At 47.4% G+C, this 17,538-nt stretch overlaps 1 protein-coding gene across 1 annotated transcript in view; it reads right to left on the bottom strand.

Annotated features, from left to right (window-relative positions):
• Positions 1 to 17,538, bottom strand: part of LOC138353948 (phenazine biosynthesis-like domain-containing protein 1) — a 140,689-nt gene that overhangs the window by 12,891 nt on the left and 110,260 nt on the right. The window lies entirely within an intron of this gene.

The following is a 17,538-nucleotide window of genomic DNA, read 5'->3' as shown; positions in this document are numbered from 1 at the left end:
TATTAGAATCTTGTCAGCAGCATAGGTCTGAGCTTCAGGAATAAGGTGAGCTGTCACTCCCGCTTGTCTCAAAGCCAGGTTTTGCTAGTGGATTCTTCCCCTTGATTTGTTGGGATAACCAGTGCAGTGAAGGTAATCTGAGTGATGAACCAACACATCCATGAGGCCGACAATGAACTGTGCTTGCTTAAAGATCATTTAATATCTTATGAGTTAATATCTCATGATATCTAGATATCTTATGAGTTACCGAGCCTAACCTTGTCCAAAATGCTGTCTTTCAATCTATTGGTTAAATAATGCTCACTCGTTCATAAAAGTTCCTAACTTCTCAGTAAAGTCTCCATGTACTTACATAAGCATCTACTTCAGTATCTAAGCAAAAGCTTACTCATATGTATTATTATATTATTATGGTGTTGTTGATGTTGGTCCTTCTTTATGGACAAACCAACCCAAAAACCGGAGAGTGCTTACTTCTACCAGGAGATCACCCTGGGCGCTGCTGGCACTTGGAGAGGGGTTCAGCATCACACGTTTAGGGGATGTGGCTCCAACACCAGCCTCGTTGTCACGTGCACACACCCACTCGAGCCACCGTGACTCCTCACTCTCTCCTTATTTGGTATGACCTCCTTAATCCCCTTTTTCTGATATTACTCCATACTACCCTGTCCACAGCTATGGTTCTTGGTTCTTTCTCTCTCTCTCTCCTAATTTCTGGGAAGCCTCACTGAGACAACGGCAAACACTGGCAAATTTGAATACATTTACTGGACAAGGCACATACACAATACATATACACGTTGTCACGTGGAGGGTGGGCCAGGGCTCTGCTAGCACTCAGCTGCTAGGGGCTCAAAAGGCCGAATACTCAGCCCCTCCGACTCCCGGGATTCACCGGAGTCTCATTGGTCACACAGGAGAGGACCAACAATGCCCACCTCCGCAGGTCTTTGCTTCCACCACAAAAGGATGGGGTGCCACTGATTCACCCTGGATACCCTTCAGTCAAACACGGGGAAACTGCTGTTAACAGTTCCGGCCTAGACCCGTGGAGGAGTGAAGGAAGACTCAGGCTTACCTTATAACCATAACCTCCCTGAGTCTTGCCTGCCAGACAAAAAGGTTGCAGGAACTCCCTTCCCGCCTGTCTTCTCTATCTTCTTCTTAACAAGGTCGCCAGTTGGGTTATTATATCTGCACCCCAGCAATGCAGTTCAGTGGGTTTATTATATATTATTTGTAGCCAGAAGATTGCTACTCCCATAGATCTGCTACTAGACTGTCGGCCCAGGGTACTCTCCCAGGAAGGTCTGTGTGGCTTTACCTCTCTCTAGCCACCACGTTACTAGTTGCTACCATTCAGGCACTGATACTGATCGGATGGCTAAGGGTACACTTTTATATAAGTCCGTGCTGTCTTTACCACTCTTCAGGCAATAAAAACTTCTATAGAGAACGTACTGTCCCTAGGTGGTACTATGATAACCTTCGTGTATGCTCATAGAGAAATATTATAAATGGAGGCACACTTAAACACAATGATAAAAGTGTGAATTTACTGATGCAAATTACATGATCACACATACAATCACAAGTAATACATGAATACGACAATAAGGATAATAAGTCTGGAGATCGATAGCCTCTTCTTCCACGACCTCCAACACTCCTTCAACTGGGCAGAAAGACAGGAGTCCCACACTCTCTCACAGGAGGGCCTCTTCACTACGTCGGCGCCTCTTCTTCACTGTCCTGCCATCCAAACACACTGTCCCCTCTGACAGTCCTGGACAAAAGCTGCCTTGCAGCCTATTCTACTACTAAAGTATTAATGTCCTGTTGCCACATACATAAGTAACTATTGTGGCCTAACTAGCCTACTCACACAAGGGGGTAATGGGAGGGAAAATGATCTACCTTACATTCCTGGCTCACGACGCCTGTCCCTCGATGGTGTGAGGTTCCCACGCTTCCTGAGTCGATCCTTCACGGTCCAGGAATGTTCCACAGGTCCTCAGGTGTCGTGGAGCCTTCGCGTCGTCGCCGTTCCAATCCCTGAGATTCAGCTACCCCAATCCTGGTTCATCGATGGGCACTGAGCCAATCACTATTTTCCCACACTCGCCCCTTCCACAAGGCGTTGCTCCTTGTCCTAGGCACGGTGTCGTCCATCCAAAACCCTCAGTGGATGTGACCCGGTTACAGCTAGGCTTGCCCGCCACAACTTTTCAGGCCCCCAACGTCCAGCGTCGCCGCCCAGCGTCGTCGCTGAATATTTTCCAAGTTTGGCCCTCTTTGGCTCAATAAACTTGGTTCCTTTATGCTTCCCAGAAGCGCGGGGTCTCCAATATATCCGATGGGCTGCGATAGCCTGCACTAATCCACCAAGAAAGGCTTGTAGAGCCTCTAATCCTTGAGAGCTGACCGAGGTGCGTCCTCTCGCTTCCAAGGCCAGGTCAACTCTGACGTTGGCGCCGCCCGGGGCACTCGGTGACGTCACGGCGGGCCCTGATTGGTCGCCCGCGACCTAAGTCGGCCAATCCGCGATCGGCTAGTGTCCCTTCCAAAACGTCATATCTGCATTAGGGGATACTCTTTCATTTTATATCAGGGCGTCAATTTCCCCTTACTTACAACTTATAATGTAACTTCCTCCCTTAACTGGCAGCCGGTCTGGTCGCCACATATATCAATAGACTCCCTGAACCTCAGAGAATCAGTAGGGAGAGTTTATATGACTCTTAAAACAGGCAAACGAAAGAGATAGGAGAGGAAACCGTAACATACCCCTCCCCTTAAAATAAGAGTCATATCGGAAGAGCAGCACTCAAGAGGGCAACCTATACTCTTGCTCCCTCCATTCCTGAAGTGTCACTCCTCCAGTTTGTGACGTGGCTCGTACCACCTTGCCAGTCACTTGCCTCATTATATCTCAACCTCGCATAGAAACGGGTGTGATGGGTGTTCCCTGAACACCTACAAGAAATTCTCTCTCCCTGGCTACGAGTGTACTCCAACGGCTCGTTACCACTGTAAGATTCAGTGCATGCAGCGCCTCCACCGCGTCGTACACTCCGAGATAGTCTTGCACTTCCACTGCATCCTACAGGTACTCCATGTTTCCTCTCTTGAGCTCCTCTTCGCCAATCTTCTCTCTTCTCGGTTCCTCTTCTCCCATAGGTGCGTTGTCTCCTCACAGTGGCACTTGTCACCTGTACTCCATCCAGCAGCTTCCCCTCTTCCACACTAGGCTTTTGCGATGGCCCAATGCCCCTCTGGTTAGGCTGGCGCCTACCCTGGGTGTACCTATTTCCTGCTTTCTTCGTATTGCTTTTCCTATACCATTCGCTCCTTCGTTCCCGACGAACATCTTCACTCTTCCATGAGATTATCTTCCCTGCAGACGTCTTCTTCGGTTCGTGGTTGGGCTCATCCACCTCCCTGTGGCTCACCTCACCACGGTGGTTCATCTTGCACCTACCACTATTCATCTGGCTGGCATAGGGTGCACTGCGTCGTGGCTCCTCCACTCTGCCCCTCGCTGCCGTTCGCTCATCCACTGAGCTTACTCTATTCACGTTTCTGTGTGGAGGGAGTGCGGTCTGCAGCCTCTTCACCGCCCCAGGCGTTTGTACAGCTGCTCCTCGCCACTCCTCCACACGCATCATCAGGCTTAGTAGGAGGTCCTCGTCGGGGTTCTCCACGACCTCCGACGACCTCTCTGCACCCTCGCCCTCGTTGTCGTCGTCTCTGGCGACGTTTCCTCTGGCGAAGTCGGCTTCCTCACTACCATCTGGAACCACCGATACCTCACCTGGCAGGGTTGTACCGCTGCTTGCAACATAGGCACTCCTGGCCCAAGCGGGTTGTATCCTGCCTCCTCCGAGGTCATTACCCAGCACCATCTGTACATGCTCTAGGGGTAATTTAGGGGCTACAGCTACTATACCTTTCTCGACTCCGCAGTCGGCAACCAGCTGTACTTCGTGAAGTGGCAACCTGTATTCCTCCCCTACACTGCGTATCCTCACCACTCCCACAGGTGAATCATTAAATTCCTTGGGGAGAATACTCCTGGTTACCATACTTATGTCAGCACCCGTATCTCGAAGAACGGCAACCTCCACTGGGTCTGACTTTCCAAACTTCACGTTGGCGCCGAAAACGAAGGGATGTTCACCCAACTTCATTGCCCAACCATTCACGTTGGGTCCATTATAATATGGGGTGTGAACAAATACTCTCTCCTCTTCCAACATTAGTCCTATATTCCTTTGGTGCTCCTCACACTCGCGGGCATAATGTCCTCTCACACCACAGTTGAAACATCGGCTGCCTCCCCTGGGCGGCCACTCGCCAGTCCCCCTGGCAGTACCACTTGCAGACGTTCCCTGGGTCCTCCTTGGACTCCCTGTCGTCGTGTCCGGGACTGCAGCACTTGCTCCCGAGCTAGGTCCACTGCTCACAGCTTGGGGCTTCCTCCCCGCGTCCCTTGAGCTCTTGAACCGGGTTACTTCATAGGGCACACTACTCTTGGGAGAGTCCCCACCCGTCCTCGCTTCTCCTGAACTCCTAAGGTTCCCTCCTGACCTGGGGTAAGGCGAGTGTCTGGGTGGCTCCTCCCTCCTGAGATGTAGTGCCTCCTCCAGCATGTCGGCTCAGTCCGCTGCAGCCTTCAGGTCCTTAATACCTGCTTCTCTCACCCTTACTCGCAACTCAGGATGGAGCACCGACATAAACTTCTCCATCACTATCAGTCGTTTGATATCATCCGCCGACTCCGCTTCCTCCGCCTTCAACCATCGTAGGAATTTCCGTTCCATATCCCTGGCGGTCTCGGCGTAAGACTTCCCCGACGCTCTTGTACACTCTCTGAACCGCTTCCGGTACATCTCCGGAGTCAGCCGGAATGAGTGGAGCACCGCATTCTTAATCGCGTCGTAACTAGTACACTCCTCTAGGTCCAGCATGTTGTAGGCTTCCCGGGCCTCACCAGTCAACCTGCCCTGGACCAGAGCAGCCAAACCATCTTCCGGCCACTCCTTCAGAGATGCTATCCGTTCAAAGTGTTCGAAGAACGACTCAGCTTCTTGTGGTTCGAACGTAGGTAAGTCACGTTCCCTTACCTTGAGGTCATCCCGCCGTGCAGGTAGTGAGGGCAGACCACGCTCAACGCGACGCAATTCGACTTCTTTCTTTGCCTTTATCTTCTCCAGTTGCAGTTGTCTCTCTCCTTCTTCCCGCTGCAGCCGAGCTTCTCGCTCACGCTCCTCTCGCTGCAGCTCAGCTGCACATTCCTCTCGCTGCAGCCGTGCTTCTCGCTCACGCTCCTCTCGCTGCAGCTCAGCTGCACGTTCCTCTCGCTGCAACCATGCTTCTCGCTCACGCTCCTCTCGCTGCAGCTCAGCTGCACGTTCCTCTCGCTGCAGCTCAGCTGCACGTTCCTCTCGCAGCAGCTGCAGCCGTGCTTCTCTCTCCTCTCGTCGCAGCTGGGCTTCCAGTTGCATCTTCATTATTTCCAGTTGCAGGCTTCTCTTACTACAGCTGGACCTTCCACTGCTCCCATGTTTACTGTGAATTCCCTCCACACTGGTAGGCGCTTGGGGTGGCTCTAGTCGGGACGGTTCACCTTGCGACGGCTCTCCTCAGGACGGCTCCTCTTGAGATGGCTCCTCTCCCGTCGCCTCCTCTCGAGCTGTGAGCTGTGCCATGATCTCTATCCTTCGCTCCATTACCTTAGTCGTCCTCAACCTGATCCCAAAGTGGTTTGCACTTGTTGGAGCTGGGCCTTGGTACACTCCTCCAAAATTCTCTCGTCCCTTGTGTCAATAAATTTCCTTACTTTGTCCTCCTCCATCTCTATATCATTGAGCATACACGACAGCACAGAAAAGTTAGTAGGCACTAATTTCACCGTTTCAATCCCTTAGCTGGTTGAGTAACAGTACTACTGAATTCACTGGCCACACTGTATTAGTACCCTGGCAACACTTGTCATGAAATAATTTGGGCCACACTGTAGCTTGATCCATGCTTCCTGGCGAAGTTCCCAGTTCTTGGCTACCGGGGTTCGAATCCTGGCGAGGTCGCCAGTTCTCTGTCACGTGGAGGGTGGGCCGGGGCTCTGCTAGCACTCAGCTGCTAGGGGCTCAAAAGGCCGAATACTTAGCCCCTCCGACTCCCGGGATTCACCGGAGTCTCATTGGTCACACAGGAGAGGACCAACAATGCCCACCTCCGCAGGACTTTGCTTCCACCACAAAAGGGGGGGGGGTGCCACTGATTCACCCTGGAGGCCCTTCAGTCAAACACGGGGAAACTGCTGTTAACATTTCCGGCCTAGACCCGAGGAGGAGTGAAGGAAGACTCAGGCTTACCTTATAACCATAACCTCCCTGAGTCTTGCCTGCCAGACAAAAAGGTTGCAGGAACTCCCTTCCCGCCTGTCTTCTCTATCTTCTTAACAAGGTCGCCAGCTGGGTTATTATATCTGCACCCCAGCAATGCAGTTCAATGGGTGTATTATATATTATTTGTAGCCAGAAGATTGCTACTCCCATAGATCTGCTACTAGACTGTCGGCCCAGGGTACTCTCCCAGGAAGGTCTGTGTGGCTTTACCTCTCTCTAGCCACCACGTTACTAGTTGCTACCATTCAGGCACTGATACTGATCGGATGGCTAAGGGTACACTTTTATATAGGTCCGTGCTGTCTTTACCACTCTCCAGGCAATAAGAACTTCTATAGAGAACGTACTGTTCCCTAGGTGGTACTATGAAAACCTTCGTGTATGCTCATAGAGAAATATTATAAATGGAGGCACACTTAAACACAATGATAAAAGTGTGAATTTACTGATGCAAATTACATGATCACACATACAATCACAAATAATACATGAATACAACAATAAGGATAATAAGTCTGGAGATCGTCAGCCTTTTCTTCCACGACCTCCAACACTCCTTCAACTGGGCAGAAAGACAGGAGTCCCACACTCTCTCACAGGAGGGCCTCTTCACCACGTCGGCGCCTCTTCTTCACTGTCCTGCCATCCATACACACTGTCCCCTCTGACAGTCCTGGACACAAGCTGCCTTGCAGCCTATTCTACTACTAAAGTATTAATGTCCTGTTGCCACATACATAAGTAACTATTGTGGCCTAACTAGCCTACTCACACAAGGGGTAATGGGAGGGAAAATGATCTATCTACCTTACATTCCTGGCTCACGACGCCTGTCCCTCGATGGTGTGAGGTTCCCACGCTTCCTGAGTCGATCCTTGACGGTCCAGGAACGTTCCACAGGTCCTCAGGTGTCGTGGAGCCTTCGCGTCGTCGCCGTTCCAATCCCTGAGATTCAGCTACCCGAATCCTGGTTCATCGATGGGCACTGAGTCAATCACTATTTTCCAACACTCGCCCCTTCCACAAGGCGTTGCTCCTTGTCCTAGGCACGGTGTCGTCCTTCCAAAACCCTCAGTGGATGTGACCTGGTCACAGCTAGGCTTGCCCACCACACCTTTTCAGGCCCCCAACGTCCAGCGTCGCCGCCTAGTGTCGTCGCCGAATATTTTCCAAGTTTGGCCCTCTGTGGCTCAATAAACTTGGTTCCTTTATGCTTCCCAGAAGCACGGGGTCTCCAATATATCCGATGGGCTGCGATAGCCTGCACTAATCCACTAAGAAAGGCTTGTAGAGCCTCTAATCCTTGAGAGCTGACCGAGGTGCGTCCTCTCGCTTCCAAGGCCAGGTCAACTCTGACGTTGGCGCCGCCCGGGGCACTCGGTGACGTCACGGCGGGCCCTGATTGGTCGCCCGCGACCTAAGTCGGCTTATCCGCGATCGGCTAGTATCCCTTCCAAAACGTCATATCTGCATTAGGGGATAATCTTTCATTTTATATCAGGGCGCCAATTTCCCCTTACTTACAACTTATAATGTAACTTCCTCCCTTAACTGGCAGCCGGTCTGGTCACCACATATATCAATAGACTCCCTGAACCTCAGAGAATCAGTAGGGAGATTTTATATGACTCTTAAAGCAGGCAAACGAAAGAGATAGGAGAGGGCACCGTAACAACATATAATGATATGACTCCAACACTCTATACTATTGTAGTCAGGTTGCACTCCAATACCATCAGGACTCTATCATCTGCTCATCAAGTGGTATCCTAACTCCTGACTCACCGCCTAATACTACCAACCTCATCAAGCAGGTAAAGTCTTATAACACAATGTTGCACTATCAGCCTCACTAAATGAGTAAATCATGCAGTACAATATGATATGGCACTACCAACTCTGGAAAATATAAATATTTGCAGGCAATTCAGCCTATGGCTATAATAACATAAATATCAACATAAATATTCCTTGATAAACAACAATGTTCAATCAAACACCCTATCAGTTCTAGAACACATATGTATGTCTTTGCAGGTAATCCAACCTACGGTTGTAACTCTCTACTTCAGTATAAATATTCCTTGGCACAAGAATGGTCGTCAATCCCTTACTTCAGCATAAGTCCTCCTCGGCACAAAAATGGTAACCAATCACTCACCTTTCACTGCGTCTTACACGCTAATGACAATCAAACACTCTATCAACTCCCTACAAGTAATCAATTAGAACTTCCTTTCCACATCTGGAAGTTCACTACCCTGATATCTTCAGGTTCTTCCGGGTTTATCTATCAGTATCCTCCGCAGCTCTCCCAGGCTGCTACACCATGAAGTTTTCCTTGAACAACAAAGATGCTTGACCACTTCTACCAGGGTCCTCCACAGCTCTCCTGGCTGCTACACCACGAAGTCTTTCTTGATCAATAATGGTGCTTCACCACTGTTATCATAAAAGCATGTAAACTCTACTCCACTGCTTCTCCTCTCACAGCTTGAGGTCCAACTCCTCACTAAGGGACTGCTCTTCCACAGAGCTCAGTATTTCTTCAATAGCCTTGGAATTCCATCCACTGACTCCTCCTCTACTGGCCTCGAAGTTCTCTCAGCAACTCTTTCCCCAGACAAACCTGCAATCCATTTACATGCCAATAAAGAATGTTCCTCAGTAAACACATAAACAAAATAAACCACACAATTAAGGTTTCATTTGACATCTCCCTGCTTTCTACATGCTGTGAGGTGACTCCCCCACGTTTAGGCTAGTCCACTTTCTGCCTTGCCGGCAGGCGGCTCCTCACTCTGGGAGCTGTCCTCCGCCAGGCAGTCGATGGGAGAGGACATGCTGCTCATCCCTCCAGCTGTCTTTCTCACCTCTGTCCTCTTATTTAGGCTTTCTGCCTTATCAAAACATGCCTAACATATCAACAGACACTTGCTACGATCGCTGGGCACACGATCAACTATAGGCAATCACTGTAAACTAGTTAAATTTGGGCTTACCACAATAAGGTTTCCTGCAGGGTGCTCTTCGATGACGCCCGACCAGGGCGCACACACTGCTGCCCCCCAAAATGTCTCTGGGCGGCTTCACAACTCGTTCTGCCGTCCAGGACTTGAGACCAGAACGTTCCCAGCTCGGTTCCACAGCTGAAACGTCTGCACACTTCCTTCCTCTTGAAGGTATATCAACTAGGGGTTCCTCTCTAACAGGAGCAAACACGGAGTGCGGCTTCCCTTCACAATATCTGGTGCTCAAGTTGGGGTCAAAGCCCTACAGAAGCGAGCCTCACACTCCTAGCAAACTCTCCACATCTCATGTCAAGTCATTTACTTATTTTGTTATTCACTGCCCATACTCTTAAACTGTCTGTCAAATTTACCCAATTATTTTACATATGAATCTTCATGTCTGTATGTCTTTGACCTCCTAGTCAGGTCAGGCCTGATAGAATAATTCTCAAAGGGGAGACTCGTTTTTCAGCTACTTGGGATCATAACACTCCCTCCCCCTTGTTTTTTGAGAATTGTTCCAGTGGCTAGGCTCGGGATAACGCATCAGCCACTACATTGTCTCGCCCTCTTATGTGCTTTATCACCAGGTCATACTCTTGGAGCAATAAAAACCACCTGGTTAACCTTTGGTTCGCATGCTTTATTTTTCTCAGGAAAACTAGGGAATTATGGTCTGTATACACCGTCACTGGATGTCCTGCCCCACTTACATACACTCCAAAATGTTTCAATGCCATCACCAGGGCCAGAGTCTCCTTCTCGACCGTATTGTACGACATCTGGTGCTCAACGAACTTCTTCGAGAAGAAAGACACAGGGCGATAAATTCCATCACTCTGCTGCGACATTACAGCTCCAGCCCCTATATCACTGGCATCTATAAATAACTTAAACGGCGCTCCAAAATTGGGCGACACTAGTACAGGCACCTCGGTCAACAGTCTTTTGGTCTTTTCAAATGCTTCTTGCGCTGTTCCATTCCACTCCCACTTCTTGTTCTTTGATAGCAAACTCGTCATTGGAGCGGGCTATGGTGAAGAAATTTTCGCAGAACTGGTACGTGCCATAACTTTTCTTCACAAGGAGGCACGGCAAACTCCAGTCGCTATCACTAACCTCTGCCAAGTCGTTATCTAGCAAATACTTTACCTCTGCCCTCATCGCTGCTGCTTTCTCTGGGTTAACTCTGTAAGGGTGCTGCTTGATGGGGTCAGCACTCCCTATATTTACTTCGTGCACCGTTCCGCGGTGTCTTCTGGGCACGTCCGTGAATAACGACTTATTCCTCTGGAGGATCTCCACCAGTTCCTGGCATTGGTCATCCTCCAAATGACCCAGATGCTCACCTATCTTGGCCAGGCTTTCCATATTCGATATCTTCGCACCATCGGCCCTCTCTAACTTGCCGTTCTCCTCCTCTATTCCTCTGCCGTCTCCCACACAAAGCAGAGTCGTCTGCGACGGGGCTCCTATCTGTTTTTCTTCGCCTGGATTCTTATCTCTATCATAGTACTTCTTTATCATGTTCACATGGCAAACCTGTTACTTCCTTGGACGATCTGGCATATGTATTACGTAATTCACATCCCCTAGCGCCTTCTGGATGGTATATGGTCCGCAAAATCTCGACTCGTATATACTTCCCTTCACCGGCAGGAGGATTAACACCTGATCTCCTTCCTGAAATCTCCAGTCCTTTGCCTTCCTGTCATGATATCTCACCATCTCTGCCTGGGACGTTCTCAAATTTTCCTTGGCCAAATCTCTGGCCCTTGAGAGTCGCTCTCTAAAAGTCTTTACAAATTGTCCCACATCCACCTTAGGCCTATCCTTGGTGAGCTGCTCTTTCAGTGCACCCACTGGACTCCTCACTGAGTGTCTGTAACCCAGCTGGAATGGGGTGAATCTGAGCGATTCTACTACCACATCCCTGATGGTGAACAACACGGATGGTAATGCCTCGTCCCACTTACTCCCTTCTTCAGTGCAGTATATTCTCAACAAACTCTTCAGCGTTCCATGGAAACGCTCTAACGCTCCTTGCGACTGAGGGTGATACGGTGATGAGCGCACTTGCTCTACCCTCCATGCTTTCACAGTTTCTCTAAACAACTTCGACTGGAAGACGCTTCCCTGGTCCGTCTGGATAACTTTTGGCATGCCTACCCACGCAATGTAGTTCTGTAGTCTATCCAGAATGGCTCGTGACGTCACTCTTCTCAGGGAGATCACTTCGGGAAAACGGGTGGCTGTGCACATTATGGTTAGTAAATACTCGTGGCCTTTTCTGGTCCTTGGCAATGGACCTACACAGTCTATCAAGACCCTTTCGAAAGGCTCACCAAATGCCGGTATGGGCTTTAAAGGTGCCTTCGGTATAGCCGGAGCCGGCTTACCCGCATGTTGGCATGCCAAACATGTCCTACAATACCTCTTTACATCCTTCCACACGTTCGGCCAATAGAAGTGCTCCTGCACCTTATTTAAGGTCTTCTTCACCCCTAAGTGCCCTGCCATATATACGGAGTAGGCTAGTTCTAGAACTGCTACCCTGAACTCCTTCGGCACTAACACTTGGTGCTTCTCTAACCATACCTTATCTGCGCCGGCTTTGTCCGGTCGCCACTTCCTCATTAGTACATCATCGTCTAAGTAGTAATACACGGGGGACTCCGGATATGAGTTTCCCCCTTTCGCCTCCCTGATTAGATCTATAAGCTCCTCTTTCTGTGCCCTAATCAGGTCTGCTTGGTTCACGCTGAACCTTTCAGGTAGGGTCATCTTCACTTCCTGTCTCCTCGAATCCTCATTCTTCTGAGCTGGACCTTCACCGAACAGCCCAGACATGTCCACGTTGACCTCCTCCCTTAGTGGAGTCGACACTGCCACATCATCTCCAATGTCTTCCTCGGCAGCTACATCCAACTCTGTCACTACACAGGCTGAGTATACGATGACTTGACTGTCCTCTGCCTCATCTTCAAGGATGCTGGCTAGATCTACCTTGTCCGGTGTTCCACTCGTACCGCGGTCCTTCTGGTACTCCTCCGGCACAGCTTTTACTATCAGCTCTGGCAACACCTTGGAACCACATAAATCATTCCCCAGGATCACTTGGACTCCTGGAACAGGTACGTTGGGGCACACTCCCAACATCACCTCCGCCGACAAATAATCTGACTTTAACTGGACAGCACACACAGGCATGTCACTCCTAGACAACAACCCATGTGCCTTTATCCTCCTAATGCCAGTTAACAGTCGATTGTTTCCAATTAGGCCTCTCAGAATCAAACTCTGATTGGCTCCAGTATCCCTGAGAATACTAACCTCCACCTCGGGTTGACCCTCTGTGCTGACCCAACCTTTTCTGATGAACGGCCTATACCGCTCATTCATCAAATCCACCTTCTGTGGTTTGTCTTCTTGTAAATCAACGTACTTCTTCCATGGATCACACATGGTCAGGGTCACGACTCTCTTGCCCTGCCGGCAATCTCACATCATGTGACCCAATCTGTTGCATTTGTAGCACCTCAATTGGGAGAAATCTCTTCTATATGCCCCCGAGTGGCTCTGACTCTGCCCACTCGTATTGGAGTTTCTCTGGCCAGACGCTCTACTCGTACTCTGTGGAGCATCACTGGACTCTTGTCTTCTCTGCACATTATTATTTTCCTGCATACCTCCAGCAGGCAGACTTAGCAATTTTCCTTCCTGGGCTTAAAATTAGCTGCTCTGCATGTCTGTCCCCCAAAACTTCTTCCTCCCCAGACTCCACTGGGTCTGCCATTGCTGCGTCTCACCTCGCTTCTCACTCTGTTCTCCCTCAAGCTCTTGTATGCTTCTGTAATCATATCCGCCCTATCTGCAGCATCTCTCACCTCCTTTACCCCTGCCTCTTGGATCTTGAACTTTGTCTCATGATGCATCATTTCTAAGAACTTTTCCATGACCCTCAATTGCTTTAAGTCAGCATACAATCCAACTCCGGCAGCCTCAATCCACTTCTGGAATCTCCTTTCCAGATCCCTTGCTGTCTCAGCAAACATACATGCTCCAACCTTCTCCATCTCTCTGAAGCGCTTGCTATAAGCTTCTAGGGTCAACTGAAATGAACACAGTATGCTGCTCTTTACTGTGGCATAATCCTGGCATTCTTCCAGTGACAACTGTGTGTATGCCTCCCTGGCTGCACCGGTCAATCTTAACTGCACCAGTTGGGCCCAGTCTTCCTGTGGGCACTCCTTAATATTGGCTACTTTTCAAAATGCTCGAAGAAGCTCTCTGCCTCTTCGGGCACAGAAGAATGTCCTTTTCCCTAACCCTATTATCTGGTGGGTATGATACCTGGGTGGTGCTCTCTGGCAACCCATGTTCAATCCTTCGCTCAGCCAGAGTCCTATTTGCTTCTATCTGCATTTGTTTTGTTTTCTCTTTTTCTTTCTCTTTCTCCTGTTCCAACTCCAGTTCTCTTATTCTGGTTTTCTCTTTCTCTTTTTCTTGTTCCAACTCTAGTTCCCTTATTCTGGTTTTCTCTTTCTCCACTTCCTTTTTCATCTGAAGTTCTAACTTCAATTTTTCCAGTTGGAACTGTCTCTCCTTGTCCTCACGCTGCATCTAGAGTTCTAGCTGAAATCTCTTCAAGCTCCTATTCCGGCTACTCCTGCTACTGCGGCTACTCTTGCTGCTCCTACTTAATCCCTGGGATCTCACTTCATCCTGCCCATCATACTCCTTTTCACTTTCAGCTCCTTTCTGGACTCCTTGTTCTGCCGCTTCACTCTTGGCTCTTAACTGCCTCAGGATCTCATCCTTCATTCCAGCTACTTTAGTTACTTTCAGCCTGATGCCACATTTTTCTGATTTTGGTTTTAATTGATCCCTGGTGCAACCTTCCAAGTCCTCAGGCTTGCCTGACTCCACAAATGCTTGCACCTTATCCATCATGTCCTGTGAGTCTTTCCAAAAGAGAGAATATACACCTGCGGTCACACAGTTTATCTGTTTCAACAAGGGGTGTACCAATCCATTCTTGGACAGGGTGTGGGCGTGTCAGTTCACTCTCCTGGACAGGCCCCCAATTATTATTATGGTGTTGTTGATGTTGGTCCTTCTTTATGGACAAACCAACCCAAAAAACCAGAGAGTGCTACTTTTACCAGGAGATCACCCTGGGCGCTGCTGGCACTTGGAGAGGGGTTCAACATCACACGTTTAGGGGATGTGGCTCCAACACCAGCCTCATTGTCACGTGCACACATCCACTCGAGCCACCGTGACTCCTCCCTCTCTCCTTATTTGGTATGACCTCCTTAATCCCATTTTTCTGATATTACTCCATACTACCCTGTCCACAGCTATGGTTCTTGGTTCTTTCTCTCTCTCTCTCTCTCCTAATTTCTGGGAAGCCTCTCTAAAACAAAGGCAAACACTGGCAAATTTGAATACATTTACTGGACAAGGCACATGCACAATACATATACATGTATAATGATATGACTCCAACACTCTATACTATTGTAGTCAGGTTGCACTCCAATACCATCAGGACTCTATCATCTGCTCATCAAGTGGTATCCTAACTCCTGACTCACCACCTAATACTACCAACCTCATCAAGCAGGTAAAGTCTTATAACACAATGTTGCACTATCAGCCTCACTAAATGGGTAAATCATGCAGTACAATATGATATGGCACTACCAACTCTGGAACATATAAATATTTGAAGGCAATTCAGCCTATGGCTATAATAACATAAATATCAGCATAAATAGTCCTTGATATACAGCAATGTTCAATCAAACACCCTATCAGTTCTAGAACACATATGTATGTCTTTGAAGGTAATCCAACCTACGGTTGTAACTCTATACTACACTATATATATTCCTTGGCACAAGAATTGTAGTTAATCCCTTACTTCAGCATAAGTCCTCCTTGGCACAAAAATGGTAACCAATCACTTGCCTTTCATGCGAGTGATTGGTGCGCCTTACACGCTAATGACAACCAAACACTACCAACTCCTTACAAGTAATCAATTAGAACTTCCCTTCCACATCTGGAAGTTCACTACCCTGATATCTTCAGGTTCTTCCGGGTTTATCTACCAGGATCCTCCGCAGCTCTCCCAGGCTGCTACACCATGAAGTCTTCCTTGATCAATAATGGTGCTTCACCACTGTTATCACAAAAGCATGTAAACTCTACTCCACTGCTTCTCCTCTCACAGCTTGAGGTCCAACTCCTCACTAAGGGACTGCTCTTCCACTGACCTCAGTATTTCTTCAATAGCCTTGGAATTCCATCCACTGACTCCTTCTCTACTGGCCTCGAAGTTCTCTCAGCAACTCTTTCCCTAGACAAACCTGCAATCCATTTACATGCCAATAAAGAATGTTCCTCAGTAAACACATAAACAAAATAAACCATACAATTAATGTTTCACTTGACATCTCCCTGCTTTCTACATGCTGTGAGGTGACTCCCCCACGTTTGGGCTGGTCCATTTTCTGCCTTGCCGGCAGGCGGCTCCTCACTCTGGGAGCTGTCCTCCCCTGCCAGCCGGTCAGTTGGCTCCAGGCAGTCGATGGGAGAGGACATGCTGCTCATCCCTCCAGCTGTCTTTCTCACCTCTGTCCTCTTATTTAGGCTTTCTGCCTTATCAAAACATGCCTAACATATCAACAGACACTTGCTACGATCGCTGGGCACACGATCAACTACAGGCAATCACTGTAAACTAGTTAAATTTCGGCTTACCACAATAAGGTCTCCTGCAGGGCGCTTCTTGATGAGGCCCGACCAGGGCACACACACACGCCCTCGAAAATGTCTCTGGGCGGCTTCACAACTCATCCTACCGTCCAGGACTTGAGACCACAACGTTCCCATCTCGATTCCAAAGCTGAAACTTCTGCACACTTCCTTCCTCTTGAAGGTATATCAACTAGGGGTTCCTCTCTAGCAGGAGCAAAAATGTAGTGCGGCTTCCCTTCACGATGTCTGGTGCTCAAGAGGGGTTCAAAGCCCTCCTGAAGCGAGCCTCACACTCCTAGCAAACTCTCCACATCTCATGTCAAGTCATTTACTTTTTTTGTTATTCACTGCCCATACTTTTAAACTGTCTGTCAAATTTACCCAATTATTTTACATATGAATCTTCATGTCTGTATGTCTTTGACCTCCTAGTCAGGTCAGGCCTGATAGAATAATTCTCAAAGGGGAGACTCGTTTTTCAGCTACTTAGGATCATAACAATATCTATTATTTATAAGTTTAAAGGTAATTGAATTAAGAATAATCAATAATTAGTATTAATTAATTAAAATCATATTTTTATTATGATTATTTCAATTATAGGATATTAATTAAGCTAATTATAGTTAATTATAATTAAAATTATATTATATTAAGAATATAATAATTAATTAACATTGAATTTGTAATTTTTTATCAATTCAATAATCTTATTGGATATTTATCTTTCCAATGTTTATTGAATCTTTAATTTTACTTGTCATCTGTATCCTACTTGCCTAATAACACTGATTCTTATTTCATTATTAACTAGCTCCCATTATATTTGAATTATCTGATATAGTTATTTATTGATAACTGCAGCAATATAGTTATTATATATAAAATATTAATCTTGTCTATTTCAATATAGAACTTTAATCTTGTCAAACATTATTGAATCTTTATTTTTTATTTGTCATATGTATCCTTCTTGTCTAATTACATTTACTTTTATTTTTATTTTACTTGTCCCTATTATACATGTATTTTCATATTTGTGTTATAGTTATTTTGCTAAAGATTTTTTTTGTGATTGCTCCTAAGTTTTATTATTCTACTATAATTATTGTATTTCTATTATTATTTTATTCTAGTGTAATTATGGTAATTTTGCTAAGTTTATGTTATTACTAATCATATTTATATCTTTATAAGTGTAATCACCTCCGTCAACTTGTATAGTGACTGTTGTGAGCCTCTTGTTGAATCACTTGTGATACAAAAGATTATTGATGTGTGTATTTGTGTAGGTGATTAAATATGTATGTATATGTATAAATGTATATGTATATATATATGTA

The sequence above is a fragment of the Procambarus clarkii genome, chromosome 60, assembly GCF_040958095.1.
Source record: "Procambarus clarkii isolate CNS0578487 chromosome 60, FALCON_Pclarkii_2.0, whole genome shotgun sequence".
Taxonomy (NCBI): Eukaryota; Metazoa; Arthropoda; class Malacostraca; order Decapoda; family Cambaridae; genus Procambarus; species Procambarus clarkii.
Note: the sequence above shows the minus strand (reverse complement) of the source record. Positions and strands in the feature narration are given on the sequence as shown.